General features: G+C 36.6%; 1 protein-coding gene across 2 annotated transcripts in view; it reads right to left on the bottom strand.

Moving 5' to 3' along the window:
- Positions 1–13,684, bottom strand: part of RALYL (RALY RNA binding protein-like) — a 387,338-nt gene extending 373,654 nt beyond the window's left edge. The window contains exons 1-2 of one of the 2 annotated variants that reach the window (XM_017731047.1): positions 13,571–13,684; positions 12,567–12,653 (exon numbers count right to left, since the gene is read on the bottom strand). The gene's annotated coding sequence lies outside the window, so the exon portion shown is untranslated. The remainder of the gene's footprint in view (positions 1–12,566; positions 12,654–13,570) is intronic. The other variant, XM_017731048.1, reaches the window with a different exon arrangement.
- Positions 13,685–13,690: the final 6 nt, after the last annotated feature.

Below are 13,690 nucleotides of genomic sequence, written 5' to 3'. Positions count from 1 at the left end.
GTCAGTGTTTCTGTACTATTGCATTTATTTTAATTTTCCTATTAAATTGTAGTTCTCACTTGGAGTCTCTCACTGGTTTGTGTTCAAACTAGTACACCAACATATATACTATTTACTATAGATATACAGATGACTGTCTAAGCCATCATATACAGTAATCTACATTCCACACACAATAAAACTTTCACAAAGGTACTGAACTCAGGCCTTTAACTCTGTATTTACTAGATTGCCAAAATTCTCTTGACTTTAAAAATTTTCACAATTTTCTCAGCTTTCAAAAGTTGAGAGAACTTCTTGTTGCTCTGTGTGAGCAGCAGTTGAGAGGCAAGTATCACAACTTGGAAATCTTTCTTTGAATTTCAGGGGTGAAGTCTAATGTCAGGAGACTAAAGAAGTTTATTTCAAAACATACGTGTTACATGAAGCAACCAATACCATGAGATACATTTTATATTACTTTCCAGAGGTCATGAAGTATTTAATTTGAAGAGATAGTTTATAAACATATGTAAGTAGCACTATCCTTTCAGGAAAGGATCCAAGCTTTTGAAGTTTTCATTATGAAGTTCCAAGAATCAAAGGCGCCAACTCTATTACTCTACTTCTATAAAGATACTTTATTGATGCACTCAAAGGCTGTAAAATATAACAGTAAAGAGCTGGTCATAAAAGAAATTGATGATTATGGATTATACAGTAGTTACATTTCAAAGTTAAATGGTAATTGCAATATGAAATTATTTTGTTGCACTGTGAAGATAAGTGTTCCAAAGCAAACTACAAAGTTAAAATATCTAATATTTGTGGCAGAGATGATAGAATGGTAGGACTGAGAACAGGCAAAAGATTTGAGTCAGTGAGAAAGATATCACTTCACCTGTGTTCTGCAAAATATTTGCTTCAGATTTGTTTGCACAGCTCCTTTATCTTGCTTTTTGTGGGCAGTCTTACTGAGCTCACCAACACCAGTGTTTTCAAAATGTCTACTCAAAGGAGCTAGAAAGTCAGATTTTTCCCTTTTGCAAATGGCTCTAAATTCTGAAGCATGGGATATGTTATATCACATTTCAACAGCAGTTGAGGACAAGTGTCAAATTGCATGTCTTCTCTTGTACAGTCAGTGAAGTTACCTAAAGTTAAGGAAGGCTTCCCTTAACTGGCCTCAAATAACAACGCTAAAAACCATGACCTGAACCTCCAAGAGGTATGCAGACTGCCTGCACCAGTGATAACTGCCTTTAAAAATTAGGCTGCACCTCACACTATAAACTTTGTGAAGGCCCAGGAAAGTTTTCTACAAACCTTCTCACTTTAAAAAATCCCAGGAAACAAATGTGCCGAAAGCAGTTCCCTGGTTCTAGCAGGGAGATGGACGTGGTCTCTGCCAAGCATGTCCCGGGGCATGCAGGAACTCCTGTTTGTCCTGTGGGACAGTCACAGCTCTCAGTGCAGTCCTCTGGGGGATCTGGGTATCTCACCAAGTTGTTCCAAAGGGCCCCCACTTGTCATAGAGCCTGCCCAGAGACCTGAAGTACCAAGTTCAGAGGCTCTGAGTACCCTGCTGACATCAGAAAACTGCTATTCAAGGGTATGGCTCAAGTAAATTGAGCACAAATAATCAAATTCTAAACACGTAAAAGCAATACATCAGGCAGACTTCAAGAGCAACAAGATTTAAAGATTCCTGTCACGTAATGAGGCAATAGTCAGCTGCATCAATTTGTAGTGCATCTTTTAAGAAAATGTAAAATGAAGTTCTCCTAAATGTTAATAAAATTTAACATATCCTTAAACATAAAATCCCTGAAAGAAGTAACAGTTTTCTTGCAGGTTTACGTAATTTTTATTTATTCACTTATTAATAGCACGTTTGCATTTGACCTATAGTATTTAGAATTTTTTCTAAAAGTCTTTTTAGGATATAAAATTTATTTCAGCCTTTTGGACCCAGTTGTTCTGCTCTGGACCTGTTCCACCAGCATCTGTAATAAATACTATTCCATCCAAAATATTTTGAAATCTAACACCTTTCTTCACTCAATTTCTATAATTGATTATAGTATTTAAAAAGCAATTGGGAATTCTTGGGATTTTCTATTTCAAGAATTAAGTCTTCAAATTTACAACTGAGTCTTGTTTTGTACCGACTCAGTAGCTAACCTTTGGCTTTTTTCTATCAGGCAGATCGGTACAGGGGAGCCAGAGGACCAATTTAAGCTCTACATTTAGGAAATACTTTCTTAGGAAGACCAGTTACTTGATCTACTCTTTCTATTAACACTCCCAAAGCCACCTTGTCAGGTGTAAGGGATTCCTGGTGGGAACAGCTAAGAGGAAGCAAGTACCCATAAGGACTGAAAAGAGGTTTAGCTGAAGTGTCCTTTTAGTCCTCCACCTTCACAGCGGCCTTCCTTCCAGCTGCGAAGAAAGACACAAACACTAGGACCAAGCCAAGAGCCAGACCAGCACTGAGTCATGAGGTCCCTGAGTCTTCTTTCTCTGAGTCACACTGCACAACAAAATATCAGACTGCATTCTTTACTCTGGTGGGAGTATTTGCACTACAAAGCTGAATAATACATTTCAAAATTCAAACTAAATTAAAGAATAGGAATAGTTTTTAATTTATACTCTCTCTAAGAGGATAAGGAGGAAGGAGGACTGCTGGAAGTAAAGTTTTGAAGGAAGGGGCAGTAGAAAATAAGTAAATAAAGACCAGTAGAAAGTCTGCTTTTGGCTCCAGATGAATAAAACTGAAACACAGAGACATGTGCAAACTGATTTAAAGGGTGCAAGTTGGGTATAAAAGAAAGAAGAAACCTAAGATTTGTCTCCCTCATAAACTATGAAACCATTTCATACTTTCATAGTTAAAGATGTAAGACTACTAGGAGAAAAATAATCCTACTTCAAGAACCATTTACATGAATTATGTCATGTTATATTTTGTGAGAAGATGGGTATATTTTGTTGTTTGCAACACTTTATTTGTTGCGGCTTCATTCTTTAATTTAAAAAAAAATTGAAATTCATGAAATCTCTGTAGTGGTGATGAAAGCTAAAGTAGAGAGGGAGAGCTGCCTGAGCTAGAGGGGAAGGTAGGGAAGAGTGGGGATTGAAAACATCCCCATTGTCTGGAGCCTTAGCTGAATTGCTGGGGATTGTTTCTCCATTTTTATTTCTGCCCCTCCTCCTCTTTCTACTCCTCTCCCCTCTTCCATCCCTCTCCTATTGCTTCCTTTTCATTCATCCTTCTGAGCTGTGCCGACGCCAGGGAAAAGGTCCAGAGCAGGAGGGAAGGTCCAACAAGTCTGAAATAAAAAAAAAAATTACAAATAAAAGATAAAAAGGATCCAGAAATTCAAATGAACACATGCAACATTTTAAAATATACTTTCCTCTGTCAATGCAGATCAGTGTGACGCAGGTCTCTATAGCTGGGTTAACTTTGATCTTAAAAGGTCTGAGAGTGTAGTCAGTCCTATTCTGATTATGACAGATATTTACAACATTCATTAATATTTGTGACCAAGTATCATGAATTTCTCAACCCATTTTAAAATTTCTGAGATGAAATGTCACACTATATATGACATTAACTTGTACACCAACTTAAAAATAAATAAATGTGGCATCCCTAAAATAGTTTATTTCCTTAAACTGAACTGTAATTATTTTTCTTGTAATCTTGCCTTCCACAAGCCTGTCCCCAAATGTGTAATCCTCAGTCAAATCCCTAGACTACCTACTCACCCAGAGCAGCGGGCAGAGAGAGACCAGAGACACTGAATTTGTGTCTGGCTTACATGCCCTACTCTCACTGAGAAATTCAGTTGGGCCCATCTGTGTTCTGACAATCTACGGTCATGAGACCTTTAAATTCCCATAACAACACTGTGCTCCTACCTCTGAGTGGAGACACAGGAGAGAAAAAGGAAATGTTATGGTGCACAAATGAAAGAGGGAAAAGAGACGAAAACTTCATGAAGTCAGCAAAGGGTTTTATCCTTGTAAATCTGCTTTATGTGTACACTGCTCAGACAATGCATTTTTGAGGGACAGTACAAAAACCTAAGTTCAAAATATAAATAGAATGTGAAGAACAAAGAGGTGGTGAAGTGTGTAACGTGACACGGCAGCTGCAGCTAACAGTTTATAGTCCCCAGAGAATATTACTGCGCTTATTTGAAGCAGTTATTTCAAAGTGCTGAGAACTCCAACTTTTTAACTTCCCTTTTCAATTCTGACAAGTCTGTAAGATTTCTGACTCTGTACAAACCATTATATTACAGCTGTTAGAGCTTACATTTGCAGCTTACTTTATCATGGTAGTAATACTGTGGTATTTGGGCAATTAACTCTCACTACGCTGAGTTTTGTGCTTACTCCTATAATACCAAATGGCTCATTTCTAATTTGGATTCAGCTTTGTTTGGTTTCATACTATGCTGTTAGTGAAAAACATGGCCTACGTGAGCAGTTTAATGATGTCTGCACAGGCACCTAGGTAGTGCTGGGCCAAGAATAAGACAAAATCCACGGTAGAAACATGTACACTACTTTCATATCATTCAGTATTTGTAGAAAATCTTACAGAAAGCCCAAACATCTATTGAATGAAATAGCAGAATTCATAATTTATGGAAAAAGAGGAACACATATTGTTCACTGATATCACAACATATTGTGTGGTGTCACAAGTCAACCGTTGCTTGGCATCCTGCTACACACAATGACTTGGGAAAGATCTAAAGCAAGGCACTGAAGTAAACTTTATTGAAGAGCTGATTTTACAGACATTAACAGAATTATAAAATTCCAACCTTCTCTAAAAGATTACCTGAGACAGGGAAAACTAAAATCTATCTGGTATTCAAAAGTACAGGTTTTACTGGAGTATTTAAAAACAAGCACTTACATGAGGATATTAGCAGCATGCTATCAATAGCTCAATATTTCCCCTACATTGCCTGGGTGACCTCAGCTCACAAACTAAAAAGCCTATTTTAGTTTTAAAATCCAACTTCAGAGACATCCAGAACTTTCAAATTCAGGTCTTCTGCTGTTGATCTACTAATGGTTTTTTAACTGCAACTACATATATATATATATACTACATTAATTCATATATACAGTACAATTAGCTGATTCCATTGCCACCCACATAACCCTTATGTTTCAATACTTTTCAAAGGTTTTAAAATTAGGTCCATGATTGTACCCAATAGCTAAAGTCCCTTTTTAGGAAAGGACTCTGTGAGGAGAACTCATTGAAGAATCGATTTTTGTTGGATCACATTATAAAAGGAGAGAAACCTGGGTGAAGCAGTAGAAAGAAGCTGTGAAATCTTGGCCCCATCAAACATCCCTGGGAATTTTGTCATAGCCCAGAATGGATTCAAAATATTTAGAAACACATTTGCACTTCTGTGAAAAGAATTGCTGGAGAAGTTGAAAATAAATTGAAGTAAAAACTTAAAGCCATGAAGATTCTAGTGGCCAAAAAACAATTTTTCAACCAAGTATTTAATTGTGAAATTAGGATTTCAAGAAGTGGAGGGTTGGGGAGCATGCAATTCATCTCCTTTAACTTCACCCATAAAAGAAGTTAGGAAGCTATTTTAAATGGGCCCTCTAGGTTCTCTCTCATCAATGAAAAGAGAGAGGAGTTTTAGGAAGGTTGTTCATCTCAGCTGTCCATAGATGCCTCTGTTGGGATGTAATCTGTAGTTCTCTGGTGGAAGAGAATATTTATCTCCATTGACTACGAAGCCTTGAGCAACTGTGTTAGACTTCAATGACTAACTTTTAGATGGCTAAAATGATGACTAGCTTAGTTCTAAAAACCTATTTTTTAAACAGCAAGGTTAAGTGAGATGAATGGAGCCTTTTATGTGAACCACTTTATCAAAAATCTACAGAAAAAAAAATGTTTTGACATGAAATTCTGACCAGCATATGTATCACTGATTTTAATAGCACCAGGGCCTAATTCTGCGCCTTTCTATTTCTACATCACCTACTGGAGCAGGGCACCTGCTGATGAATGGTAACCCTGTATGCTTTTCTCATAAAATAATAAAATAAGCATCAGTGTCCTGATAAACTACCCCCGTAAAGCAAAAGTGGCATAAATGCAGTTTCTCTTTTCATTATTCATAATGTACATTAATTGGTTACAACTTACAAATGCCCAAGTAGAAGATGGTAACCTCTCCAGAGCCAATCTTCTAACTGTATCATTTACAGAACTCCCAGTTAACTGGAAGCTGTATAAGCAGGAGGAAAACTTACTTACATCCTTCTTCTGCAGTTTGGGAAAAAGAAAACAGAGTGGATGTGAATTTATGCAGTAGAGAGCACATTAGAAAACTGACCTACCCTGCAATACCTCAAGTGTAGGGTTTTATCCTGTGAAATCAGTAGCAAATTCTAAACGAGAACTGGGTAGCACTGATTGTGTGTGTGTGTCTTACTTAGAAAACAGTAGAGATAATTCCTTTTAAAGGTACCCAAAGATGAAGTTTTGTTTTAATGATACCTTCAGGGGGGCTGTTTCATAGAAACTGCATGCCAGTTTTCACAGCACATTTTTAAATCTTATATTACTTCTATTCTAGTATTTATTGTGTGAGGGATCTTTTGATAAAATATTTTAACTAGGCAGAATGACTTTTCTTTTATAAACAGTAACTCTTCATTACAGATCAAGCTCAGAAGTATGTTGTTGCAGTTACTAAAAGAACAGTGTTTCACTGTAAGAATCAGTGAGTTATTACTGTAACTCCCTGTACCCACAAGAAGAGCTGCTAGCATGCAGTAAACCTTGAGAGCAGGCCTGGTGTGCAAAAATTCACAAGGGTATCTTTGTTACTTTCATTTGTATTGTTCTAATAAAGAACATGTCTAGGATAATGCAAACATTTTAGTGCTTTTGCACTCCATTATAACACAACAAAACAGAAAGAAAAGCTAGCATTGTCAACACCATGCAAATAGAATTGAGACAGAAACTCCAATTCTTCAGTCAGTCTAAAAATACTGCAATGCAAGGTATACATGTGCAGTGCCTCCTACAAATCGTAAAGTTACCCTATTTTAACAAGATGTGTCATATCTCTTTGACAATAGGTACTGTTCAGCTTCTACGCACAACTCTGAGCAGAAACAGAGACACCTTTTTAATGAATGAACTGTGCTAAAGTGATGCTTTTCTAAAGAACATACTTAGCCTTGTTTCAGTCAGATGAAGAATCTCATTAATACTTGATTTGTGCCAGATATCCCCTTTTTGTTGACCCTGAGCAACACAAAGCACATGACTGACTCAAGGGATGATCTTGAAGAAGGTAACCAATGGCTGAAATAAAGTCTGTTGATATGGGGCACAGTGGGAAGATGGGGACCTGAGTTTCACCAGGTCATTCAATAATCACCAAGGTCCAAGAGTTATCATTGTACCCTTTATGGTCTCTTGCTCTTTAAATAATAATAATAATAATGTCCTATACTGCCTTTAATAAGCTATTGCCTGTCCAAGGGACTGCAAGTTATTCTCAGAGGATCATAAAATTAACCATAGGAGGCATCAGCTGTTTCCAGAGCTCCATGTTGACTTGGTTGCTCAGACTGCACATCAGTAGAGGCAATCACTGACTTCAGGACGAGGCCATCTGGGAAGGACCACTGATGTAAACCAAGTTCAATCAGACCTTTGGGTATTTTAGGAGAAAGACTTGTGAATGTGCAAAGAAAAAATAAAGAACCTGGGGAGTGTCGCTGATACCACATTCATACCCACTGCTGGTCATCACTCATCAGAAATTCACCTCTGCTTTTTCAAACCTCTACCAGTCAAGTCAGAGTAGAAATTATTATGCTTACTACCATAACCATGAGGGAACTACATGAGAGAAAAAAAAAACAACAACAAAACCCTCTGTTCCTGAAAATGAAATGCAACTGCAGAATGGTTGAGCCCCAACAGGACACAAGGAGCCAGGAGACACACAGCGATGTACCAGAGAGGCAATTTATTAACTCTATAGCTTTTGTCAAGTGGCAGCAGATAATACGGGTTTGTATAAATCTAATACTGAGAAAGTTAAACTGTTAGTTATTAAACAGAAGTGTTGGTTAGGCCCTGAAGGATAATTAATGTAACATTTTTGTTAATTCTCTATCACACTAAAAACATCTTTAAAAATGATTCTGTCTATTCATCTACATATCTATATTTTTGTTCCAGAATACCACAGTGATAAAAACATATTAATTTTATTCACACTAAGCAACCTGAGATTTACTTAGTAATTTGAAGGTCTACTTGATTATTTTTTTAAATTGTTGGCAGATGATTCACTGAGATTAAAAAAACATACTCCATTGTACGAAAATAAACTTTCTCAGAAAATACTTCCAAAGCTGAAGTATAAATGCTTTTGAACGATTAAGTACATTATAGAGGGTAGAGTGTCATTTTGAAATAGAAAAAAAACAGTGCAAAAAAAGGTACAAATTATTCTAATGTGTGTATATGCAAAACAATAATCTTCAAGACATTTTACTCCTGTAATTGCTTAAAGATCATAAAATAAGATTGGTACCTTAACAAAGGTCAAAATGTTGCATTTCAATCTTCATATCACTTAAAAGCAGCACTTTGTTTTCTTCTGTTAGTCTGTATCTCAGTTTAAGGGAGCTACAAACTGGATAACTATGTAGACAGTGTCACAGATTACATAATTTTTTATCAGGAAATACTCAACTTTAGCTTTCTATTCAGCTATTCTGTAAGCACTTAAAACATACAGAATTTGGCTTCAGAATTTGACAGAGCACCACATCCTCTAAGACCAAGGGAAGTTAAAATATTCATCTGAGGGCAGACCTAACAGTCTTTATAATCCTACACTATTAAGCTTTTTTATCTTTTTATCTTTTAAAACCCAAAATGCAGGGAAGGAAGAAAACAGGAAAAATTACACTATAAAAGAGAAACTGGTAATAGAACAATGCTTTAGAAGACTAGAGCTAAGATATAAGCAACCTGCAAAGACTCTAATAAGGTAAAAATTTTAAAGAATGCTATAGACATCTTTCATGTTTATTCCTGATAGAAGATAGTCCATGATGCAGCATTTTCTCACACCTGTTCACTTTCCCTTCACTGATATGAATACAAAATACTAAGACAATATGTTGAAAACTCTTGAGAGTTTAAAAATCAGTGTTGCAGAAGAAATTCCCAAGAGTTCCTTCCTGTTGCACTATACCCAAAGAAATTCAGGTTGGTTAGGCAGAGTGAAGGGAAGGTCCACATGGCACAAACCCCATTTCACCAGAAGAAGGCATGTCTGTGTGTGTGGCTTCAGGTGGAAGTGTTTGGGCTGATGTGAGAGCCAGAAACCAAACTGCCATATTTTCAGCTGAAAGCAGAACAGACCACTTTGGGCAGAAGAAGATTCGAATGCAGCTTCCCTGTTTCTGCTGCAGCATGATTTTGGTCAGAGCCAGTCTCAACATCCCCTCCCAGTGCCAGCCACACTGTTGGGAACCTCTCCCAGTTAAGCCCAGATATCACAAGGGAAAAGGAGCTGCAATTACTCTCTAAAAATCTACTATACTCTGAAGAAAAGAGACATGGATAAGGAGCCTTACTGTTTAAGGTCAGCAGTGGCACAAAAAATAAAGAAGAATAAGCTGTCTGAAAATAAATTTAGGACAGAAATTGTGTTTCTAAAACCATGGAAAGTGAGGCTCTGCACTGCCTTCAAGAGGTGCAGTGAGAAAGATACCCCAGCTAAACTGAAACCAGAGCTTTTTGAATCTGAACAAAATAAGACCAGCCTAGTATCACAGCAAACAGACTTCATGACTCCACAGGCCACTTTAATTCTATCTCCCATGTTGAAAAATGTAAGAAGATACTCTTCTTTTACCAATTCAGGCCACTAGAGCAGCTAAAAACCATGTATTCATGAGTCAGCACACTGAACACTAGACAGTTTTTCACATCTGTTCACCTGCTCTTTTTCATTTGCAAGTAAATATTGATAATAACAGTTAGTTATGGAGGAAGAAAAGAAAAATTGCTTTCCAAAGATTTCGGTTTACAACCTTTTATAAAGGTATGTTAAATTCCTATGCTGCCCTGAATACCAAAACAGATATACAGAAAAACAGAAGATGTCATTTCAGTCTGGACACTCATCACTTTCAGGAGCTAGGGCAGTATGATTATATCTCATACTATATAAGGATATAATGATATCATCACTTGAGAGACAAAGCTGCAATTTGTAGGCAAAATTTTTATTCATCTCAAAAGCACAAAAGGACAATTGTCTTTGACACTAACTATGGCTTTCTAAAGCATGCTTTCAACATTAGTCATAGCTTAACTACAGAAGCACCAAGCCAGAACCAATTCCACCAACCCAAATCCTGCTGTGCCCACATACTGCACAGAGGTAGAAGGATCCTCTTTCAAAATTGGCTCCTTTATTCCTATTTTAAAGTCCCAAGGCTGTTTGATATATATGAACTCCTACAACTTCAGACTGCTGCAAATGAAATGTATGTATATTAATTACCATACTACTCAGACAACAGGTGCTTTGCAGATGAAATATGGGTGCTAAATATAAAGTTTTAGGAATGCACTTTCTCAGACTTCAAGATGAGGCTAGGTGAGCAGGATTAGCTCTTCAGTCAGCAACTATCTGTACAAAATTACTCACACAACACACTTGCAATATTAAAACAAAGGACAAAAGGATCATTCTGGAAACTGCTAACCTAGTTACTTTATTTCAGTGCTTTAGCAGTATCAAGATATTTTGCTCACTGGGAGTTGCACATGATTAAAAGAAAAACCTTCATTTAAATATAAGGAGGGATGTAAATAAATAGAGGGGTGGAGAACAAAGTTTCAATCTCTCTTGTTTTTAATGGCTTGCTTTCAAATTAAATAATGAAAAAATAAGCAAGCTGAGTCTTCTTAAAATGTGGAGTAATGACCGAACACATCGTAACTATTTTAGAAAAGTCATCATAATCTATCATGCAAATATCTTGACTGGTTTTTAGACACATGAATTATTGACCTTGTTATGCTGCCAAAAGTATTTTAACATGTCAGAGCAGAAGCCATGCATAAATATGTGCGAAATATTTTTATTACAGTTAAACTGGAAAAACCCAGTGTAAATACATAATAGTTATGTTTCCACAAAGATAAATGAATTTATTTATTATTCAAAGTGACTAATTACATTATTTATACACTTCTTATACTTTCTACTTTAAAGAAAGCTGTTACATTGCAAAAATTTAAACATAAGCATTAGAAGCCTCAAATTTCCAAATGCATTTGTAATTCTACGAATTATATTTGCTTACATGACAGTGACAAAAGAAATATACCCCCTGTAACTTACTTTAGTTTCCACATCTGAATACACGGCATATCTTTATAGTCAGCTATAGATCCATAAATGCTCTTTATATAAAATACAGTAAGCAATCCCATCACAATAAAGTAAACAACAGAGAACACCACAGAACATTTAGCACTTGAACTTTAGCATAATATTGCACCATATTTCTTTCCGGAGGAAAAAAAAAAACAACACAACAACAACAAAAAATCAAACCCAAAACCAAACCATCCTGTCATCTGGAAAAATCTTTCCAAATTGTATTTTACAGAACCAATATCCTGTCTGTACATCAGGGGCAGCCTCTGTTAAGCATTTAAGTGCTTTCATTGAAAAGTAACAGTTTCTCCTCCAATCCTGAACTCTCAGTAACCATCACAGAAAGTAACCGTTTCCTATTCCCTGTCAACCAGTGGCACTATTAATAACCAAAACAAAACGAAACACCTTCAAGCAAATATCAGCTTCTGATTAATCTCCATCCCAATGAATTAGAGTCATAAGAGGCAACCTGCTGCCTTGTTTACGCCTTTTTAATATGAGGAGCAGAAGTTGGATATAAGGGTTTTCTGCCCTTAGGACTACAAAATATGCCTCATGTGGCTGTGAGCCAGCTCTCTGAGGGAGCAAACTCTGCTGTTTCACAGCTATTTCCTAATGGATAAATTTAAACAGACACACACAAACACACGAGTCACCAGAATACAGGGCTGGAGCTATTGTTTTTGTCTAAAGTCCTGTGAGCATCTGTACTCGTAATGAGGATCTCAAGGTTCCATCCAGTTTTGGTTTGGGCTTTACTTTTGATCGTTTTGTTTGTTTGGGTTTTGTTAAACGCAAGGAGGAGAGGAGGGGTGTCTGGATTTTTTTTTTCCCCATCTGCCTTCCCCTCCATACAGCACAGCACATAAAACACCTCTCTTCAGCTTTAACCGACCTAGGCTCAAATTAGTGCAACATTTTGCACACATCCAAGCAATCAGAAGGCAGAGATATTTAGTCCAGTCCTCGTGTATTGCACAGACACCTTTAGAAAGGGGTGGAAGGAGATTTCTTAAAAAAAAAAAAAATCTCACAATGTAATTTACACAGTGTGGAAACGCCTACAAGGAGATGAAGTACCTGCACTGGGGAGATGTTCAGTTGTTCACTTCATCTTCCGTTGACAAGGAAACCAAACCGCACTTCATTCTCCAGGAAAACCTTCCACTGCCATCATTTGAAAATGTATTTATTTGTATATATGTATATATCTATCATCATCATCATCATGACAACAATAACCATCATAAAACATTGCTGGCAAAAGAATAAAAAGTGAAGGTGCAAAATGTGCAAAAGTAAGGATCATCTCTTTGGCTTTCTGTTTTGCTTTGTTATCTTTAGGGAGGAAAAAAAAGTATTTAAAAACGATAACTGCAACATGCTGCAAGAAAAGTTTCACATTATAAACAGGCATCAAAAACTGAAGAAGAGGAAAAACAAAAAACCCTGCTGGTAGCACTGTTAAAAAAAAAAAAAGAAAAAAAAAGAAACAGTAACAAAAAAAATAAAATTAACATCTTGCTCTGTGGCTTCCACCAGTATTGCAAGATTATAAACTCTGTGTAAACACTGCTGTAAAATGCATTTGCAATTCCCATCTCTTTATGGAAAAAAAAGCCCTTAAAAAAAACACCCAAAAATAAAAATAAAACAACACCAGAAAAAATCCTCTGCAAAAAGAGTTAGAAACATGCCTTTTCTCTTATCTTTAAAAAATAAGCATCATATTTCACATCGCTTTTCCGTGCCACAACAAAACCAGTTGCATATATAGATATATATAGCTACTAAATGTATATCAGTTGTTGCTGGACTGGCAAGTCTGTGTTATTAATATTATCATTTTTCATTCCCAGTGACTCCCGGCCCCAGCAGCACCTTTTGCTCACAGTTTAGTAACCATCGCATGCTAGGAAAAAAACTTGTCATCAGCAAAAGATCAAATCCATTTAAACAATAATCAAAGAGGAAGAAAAAAAAAGAAGAAAAAAAAAAAGAAAACAAAAAAAAAAAACAAAAGGAAGAAAAAAAAAAACAGGACAAAAAAAGGAGGACAAGAATGTCAGCGGAAAGGTACTCACCGAGCGGGAGTAAAAGGGAGGAATAAAAATGAGAGTTACTATAAAATACAGTATGGCGGTGGAAGAAGGAATGAGGCGCTTTTTTTTTCTCTCCTCTCTAGTCTCTGCCTCCGGCAACCG

The sequence above is a fragment of the Corvus brachyrhynchos genome, unplaced genomic scaffold (assembly GCF_000691975.1).
Source record: "Corvus brachyrhynchos isolate BGI_N302 unplaced genomic scaffold, ASM69197v1 scaffold293, whole genome shotgun sequence".
Taxonomy (NCBI): Eukaryota; Metazoa; Chordata; class Aves; order Passeriformes; family Corvidae; genus Corvus; species Corvus brachyrhynchos.
This window is presented reverse-complemented; position numbering and strand designations above follow the sequence as displayed.